This window comes from Camelus dromedarius, chromosome 3 (genome assembly GCF_036321535.1).
Source record: "Camelus dromedarius isolate mCamDro1 chromosome 3, mCamDro1.pat, whole genome shotgun sequence".
In the NCBI taxonomy this organism is placed as follows: domain Eukaryota; kingdom Metazoa; phylum Chordata; class Mammalia; order Artiodactyla; family Camelidae; genus Camelus; species Camelus dromedarius.
In genome coordinates, this window is record NC_087438.1 from 35,552,867 (window position 1) to 35,559,798 (window position 6,932).

The 6,932-nt window shown below is 42.6% G+C and overlaps 1 non-coding gene across 1 annotated transcript; it reads right to left on the reverse strand.

Annotated features, from left to right (window-relative positions):
* Nucleotides 1-2,951: 2,951 nt before the first annotated feature.
* On the reverse strand, nucleotides 2,952-3,063 carry LOC116152388 (small nucleolar RNA SNORA76). Its single transcript, XR_004136027.1, has one exon. It is a non-coding gene; the product is annotated as a small nucleolar RNA SNORA76 (small nucleolar RNA).
* Between the last annotated feature and the right edge of the window lie 3,869 nt (nucleotides 3,064-6,932).

Sequence of the window (6,932 nt, forward strand, 5' to 3'; positions counted from 1 at the left end):
GCTGTTCCCAAGAGGTGTTAATTCCCCAACACTTCAAGGCTGCTCTGCTCATAGGCTGAGAGGTAATCTCACATTACTATGCCATTGCTTTTCTATTTGCTTTGAGAAATACAGATTTAATTGTTCAAGTTTCATAAAGAAGTCAGTGTAACATCCATGTGAAACTTCGAATAGGTACCTAGGGACAGAGATGTGTTAAATTGTTTTGTTTAGTAATCAATGCTGTGGAAAGCTAAGCACATTATTATTATTCAAAAGGCATTCACTTTACACCCATTATGATAGTTATTTAAAAAAAAAACAGAAAATAGCGAGTGTTGACAAGGATCTGGAGAAATTGGAACCCTTGTGCATTTCTGGTGGGGATGTAAAATGCAGTTGCTATGGAAAACAGTACAGCAGTTCCTCAAAAACTTAAAAACAGAATTATCCGTATGATCCAACAATTCTAATTCTGGGTATATACCCCAAGGAATTGAAAGCAGGGACTCAAACAGGTATTTTATACACCATGTTCACAACAGACAAAAGGCAGAAGCAATCCAAGTGTCCATCAGTGGATGAACAGGGAAACAAAATGTGGTATATACATATAAAGGAATATTATCTAGCCTTAAAAGAGAAAGAAAATTTTGACACAAGTTACAATATGGATAAACCTTGAAAACGTTATGCTAAGTGAAATAAGCCAGTCACAAAAGAACAAATACTGTGTGGTTCCCCTTATACAAGGTACCAAGAACAGTTAAATTTATAGGGACAGAAAGCAGACCTGTGATCTCCAGGGACTGAGGGAGGGAGGAATGGGAGTTACTGTTTAGTGGGCACAGAGTTTCAGTTTGGGAAAATGGAAACAGTTCTGAAGGTGGATATTAGTGAAAGCTGTACAACAATGTGAATGCACTTAGTACCACTGAATTGTACACTTAAAAATGGTTATAATGGTAAATCTTATTTTATGTATATTTTACTGCAATTTTTTAAATCCTGCAAAATTTTAAACTTTTAAAAATGAATGAATGACCTGCTATTCTATGCAGCAATACAGATGAATTTTTTAAGATACTGCATACACATCCAAGGTCTTCCTCATGCCAGAATAAAGGCAGTGCTAGGTCCAAAAATGGAATGCTTTCGCTTCAGCTTTCTCTCCAAGACATGGTTCACTTACAGTTGTATGTTTCTAGTGTTTGTGCAAAGGAAGACAGCTTAAGAAACCAGAAGTTTTCAATACCCAGAAAGAATTGGCAGCAGAGATCTGCCAAGGGTGTCAGTGATGAGAGCTGGTTCACCTGCCCCCTTTGGAATGGTTGTCAGAATCTGTTTAGAAAGCCATCAAAGAAGGCAATTTTCAAGTGCCTTTTCAAAGACCTATTGGCAGGCTTCTCTCCTCAGCAGGATCCTCAAGACTCCACGAAGGAGGTAGCTTTCGTCCCCAACTCCTATCTCATTAGCACTAACTGAGGCAAGACTGGGGCCTGATTGGGTCTGTCTTCCATAGGATGTCTTGTTCTTGAAGGTGCAGGGGGTGAGTGAGAAGAAAGCCTCCTAATGGCTTTCAGTAACCTCATGCCCCCACCAAACTGAACTGTTTGCTGTTCAGTTCCCACCACCCTGTGGCGTGCACGAGCCTCCCTTCGGAGGAGAGAGATGCTTCTGCCCTCTCTCCCCAGTCTCTGCTCATGCAAATCCAACCCTCTCCTCCACGAACCCCTACCTAATCCCCACAGTTAGAGGTAATTTCTTCTTCTTCCAGAATCCCATAATACTTTAGCAATACTCAGGTTTTTGCATTTAGCATTTTCTACCTTGTATATTAGGTATTGCTTCTTCTATCTTATCTCCCTTACTAGGCTCTAACTTCCTTTAAGACAAGGTCCCTGTCTGATTTACCTTAGTACACACCCCACACAGAATGTTAGTTCAGCATCTCTCCCATAATAGGAAGTCAGTAAATATCTCACAACTGAATGAATAAATGAATAAACCGATGAACGAATGCATGCATGAAATCCTACAAGAAAAGCCCACCAAGCCTGGAAAAATCTGTGCCACCAACCGTTCATTTTTCAAATGCCTGTGTTTCTGGCCATGCCCTGCACCTCCTCACCTCTGCAGGAAACAGGGGTTGTAGTTGGAAGGCCTGCCATCATCTTCAAACCTCTATCTTTACCCCTAAAGCCTCTGAAACACCAGACAAGCAATAATCCTCGTGGCCCCTTTCTGCACACCTCTACCACCAGCCTTACAGTCACTTCAAACCTCAGAGCCCCAATTCCTTTAGTAAAGAAGTCTAAGTATAGACCACAATTTTCCAACATTTCCCTGGAGCCTCTAGTTCCAAGAGGGTGAAAGGGCCATGAGGAGACTGGGATGGCAAGGCCTTAGGACGCACACACATACACACCCACACACACACTCACATTGTGCTTCAGCAAAAGCAGCTCTGGTTTATATTTTACTATTCCACAGATGATTTCACGGGAAAAAGCTTCCCTGCTTAAAAAAAAAAAAAAAAAAAAAGATATTTGAAAAACACCGGGGTAGCCCATGTAACTAGACTGTGCTCTCCAGGAGGGCAAGAGGTCAGAGTTGTACCAGTCATTACCCCTAATACCTGGCACAGTGCCATAAACTTAATTAGGACGTGTCTTGGTGGCCCCAGGCAAGAAGTGCCAAGAAGTGCCAATAACCTGGTCCTGGTCCCTGCTCCAGTATGAACCAGTCGGGCAAGTCCCTTCCCTGAGCTTCAGTTGCCTCATTTTCAAGACAAGGGGACTGGCACAAAGAGATGACGCTCGGACTTACGAGGAGGCACAGGATACGCTGGGCACTGAGTAACAGACACTGCAGGATTCCCGGCGTCTCCTGAAGGAACTTCAACCTTGGCTGTAGGGCTGAGGCCTGAGTCACCGCAGTCCGTCACTCGCTGGCAGCCAGGGTCGGCCTCTGCTTGTGGCTAAAAGAGCCAACAAGGCGGGTTCCAGCGGCCCGTTCTGCGCAAGCGCAGCCGCCTGACATCGCGGCGCCACGCGCAGGCGCGTCAGGACTCAAAGGCTCCGCGTTAGAAAATATCTTTATTTTTTATATTAAGACATTGAGTTGTACTTTGAAGTCTTTAAGAAGAATTTACATGTACTTTTATATACTTCTACCATTGTTTTTATTTCATTATTAAAATTTTCAACTGTTTTCACCAGCTTAGGCTAAATTATGCTACAGTAACAAATGATCTCAAACCGTGTGGATTTAACAATTAAAGTTTATTTCTTGCTCAAAAAGTGAGGGGGGGGGGTGGCTGGAGGATTAGTCCAGAAGACTCTAGAACAGCAATGTCCAAAAGAACTTTCTAAGAGGATGAAAATGTTCTATATCAGTGCTGCCCCATGTGGTAACCACCAACTATATGTGAATAGTGAACATCTAAAATGTGACTATTAAGACCAAGAAACTGGATTTTACATTTTAATCAGTTTAATTTAAATTTAAACAGCTATATGTGGTTAATGACTACCATATTGGACAGCACCGCTCTAAAACAGATCTCCAAGAACTCTTTCAGCTCTGACATTCAAGAACTCTCCAAAAACCCTGTCTCCACCTCATTACTCCCCCTACCAGGCATTATGACTACATATCCCTCCCACTACCCCCAACACACACACACACACACACACACACACACACACACACACACACACACACACACACACGAGATGCTTGAATTAGAAGAGCTAACTTAGCTGTCTTCCTCAAAACAAACAGTAGGTGTCTCCCTTACCCTGAAACACCCACTGCTACAATTGCCTCAGAAGCTTTGGTGAGTAAAGCAGCCATTGTCCTTGTCAGTGTGCTGTCTGTCACAAATCAACGGGAAATCCCCCTATATGTCAGACTTTCGGGCAGTTTCCACAAAAAGCAGAAAGTCAGACTATTCACAGGCCCCCAGGTAGCGGCGCAGACAGTCACCACTAGAGGTTCTCTCCTCTTCTGAACCCCAGCATCCCCACCACACATCCTGACAGCATCCAACACTTTGTGGAAAACAAAGTCACAAAGAAATTGTAGATTGGTATATACTTGTCCAAGACTACATTCTGCAAACTAATTTTGCAAGTCACTCGCCTAGTCTCTGAGGCAGTGCAAAGACTTCATGTCTAACTGTCCTCCTACCTAAGAGACAGAAACTGTAGCTGTGACGTAAATAAATGGATTAGAGTGGGCACAATCCACAGGGCACTGAGAGAGTCAGGGCTAGAATCTAGATTCTCTGCAGTTTTCCCACCTTTGTAAACCCAGGCTGACTTGGGTTAACCAGCTCCCTCATTTTAGGGAGATAGTTTCAGACATCCCTGTTTCACAGGAATTACTATTGCACAAACATCACCATTACACAGACAGCGATGTCACATATATATCACATATTGCACAGACCTTACTATTGCATAGTGGTTAAGAGAATGGGCTCTGGATTCAGCATGGATTGGCATTCCAGGTGAACAGTCAATGAGTTGTGTCACTTAATCTCTCTAACCATCAGTTTCCCCATATATAAAGTAGATAGTTGAGAAAGCTGCAAGAGATAATCACAGTGGCAGGCTTCTACTTGTATATTAGATATTATTAAAGAGTAGTTCTTTCCTGCAGCTCAGCTATATAATAACTGATGTTCATCTTACTCTTCAAAAATGGTGTCATCAAAGTGGAGATGAAATTGGCTCTCCTTCTGGGGAGAGCATCTGGCTCAGAGAGAGTCTGTGACTAAACCCTGTAGGAGTCAGTGCCAAGCCCAAGCTGGATCAGCAGAGCCTGGAGCCTCTCTTTCCACTCATGTTCTTTGTACAGTTTGAAAACAGTGGCAGACTGGGGGAGTCACCTTGCTCCAGGTCAGCAGACAAGTCCTAAGACAACAGAGGCAGGAAATTTAGCTCATAACTGAGTGGTCTCCAGGAGGACACAAGCTGATAAAGGGGCCAAAAGTCCCTCTCATTTAGCGGTTTCAACAACAGTAAGATCCTTTACAAAGGGGGTCATAGATGGGCCACATCTGTTTAGGAACAGAGCCTTAGATGGGGAAGTGTCCTATCAAGTCTCTGATCCAACGACTCACCAAACTTCAGAAGCAGTGATCAGTTTTTGAGTCAGGCGGTCCTGAGTTCAAATTCTGACTTATGAACTATTAGTGGTGCAACTTTGGGTAAGTTATTTCCCCTCGTGAGCTTCAGTTTTCTCATCTGTAAAGTGAGAATACACAATTCCTGTTTGACAGTCTCAACAAATGGTGCCACTCTGGAGACATTCCTATTTAACATCTTAGTAGAACTATTTCACTCACTATTTTCTCAGCTTAGTTGAAAGTTTCCATTTTAACTAAATACATGTTAGTAAAGCCTTTGTTTTCAAAATTGGTCAGCTTACAGCACACATACATACACATACACACACTTTTACTCCACATCATCCCCCTACACCTTACCCCACATCCCGCCATTCCAGGGCACCCTGGGACCTCACTCCATCACTTTCCAGATGTCAATTTAGAAAATAAAGAAGTCTCATTCTCAATTCACCTTCAGATACCTTCTTGAGAGGCAATTAAATCTGATCTAATAAAATGGCCTGGTGGGCAAGCGAAAAGAATAACCCAAATTGCCTGGTGCCCACAGGAGCCTCCCAATAATTAGTGACAATCTCCCTCAACATAGACGTTATTTTCATTCTCTGAACGTTTACTCTAGTAAGATGGGGTGTGTCTAACTCAAACAGTTAGGGAGCTACCACTCCTTGCCCAACAGCTGTGCTTTCAACTGGTTCAGTGCTTGGCCATAAAATTGTGTCTATATTGCTCTCCATGGAGCTATAAAAAGTTTGTACATTTGTTCAAATTCACCCGGATTAAAAATTTTAAATCCAGCTATCTCACAGACCTTCATGAAAATGACTCAGAAAAGTCTACATAAAAATAGAATAAGCATTTAAAATACACTAAAATGGAGTTTATAGATTTTTTACAAGTCATTGTCATTAGCCAAATCCTTTTGCAGTGTTGATATGTGATATCTGGTAAGTGGACCACATTCAACAATACCTCTCCCTCTGAATGTCAAGAATATAATACAAAGTCACTCTTCTGTCAAAGGTACAAATAATATAGAAAGCACAGGAAAATCACCCAAGACTCTATTTTTTAATGTCCCAAAGTATAGAGAATAATGTATGAATCCCTACAAATCTGTCACCCGGCCCCTATCACCAGTTAATTATCCAATTTTGCCAATTCAAAGGCTTTTGAAAGGTAGATTTTTACCATCTTATACCATCATCTAAAGTATATGTTTTCACAGAAAGTAAAACAGGTACCTATTTATTTTGAGGCAGAAAAAGACTGAATTAAATCTCGGGGAAATGTTAGAGGAGGGCACTACCCATGCTCCAGCTGAGAGTAGACTGCAGAAGTGTGCTGCCTTGAGCTAAATTAAAGTCCCTGGTCTCCAGGTACTGAGAGAAGCTGAAGAAGATGGACAATAAAGTTTTAAGCCCCTATGTTCCTGGGAAACAAACATCAAGCAGCTATAAGCCAGCCAGTCTGTGACTCACTCACAGCGGACCTTCTCCCTTCTGACTCCACCCATTCCCTACCCCAGTTACAGTAAAGGAGAAATCAGCCTCACACTGTGTACTGCATCTGGCCAGGAGTGTGATGTGGAGGTTAGTCCAGGAGGTGAACTGACATTTGCTGAGTGCCCTCTATGTGCCAGGTAATACTGTCCCTCTGCACTTCTCTACCCTGACTAGTGCAGCAAAATCACCTGGGAAACTGGGAGAAATGCCTGGGATCCCCCCAGACCAAGTATTTCAGAGTCAGAACCATTACTTTGCAGCAATCTTTCCAACAGCCCAATAAGCTAGGTGCCATTGTGCTCAGAAAGGAT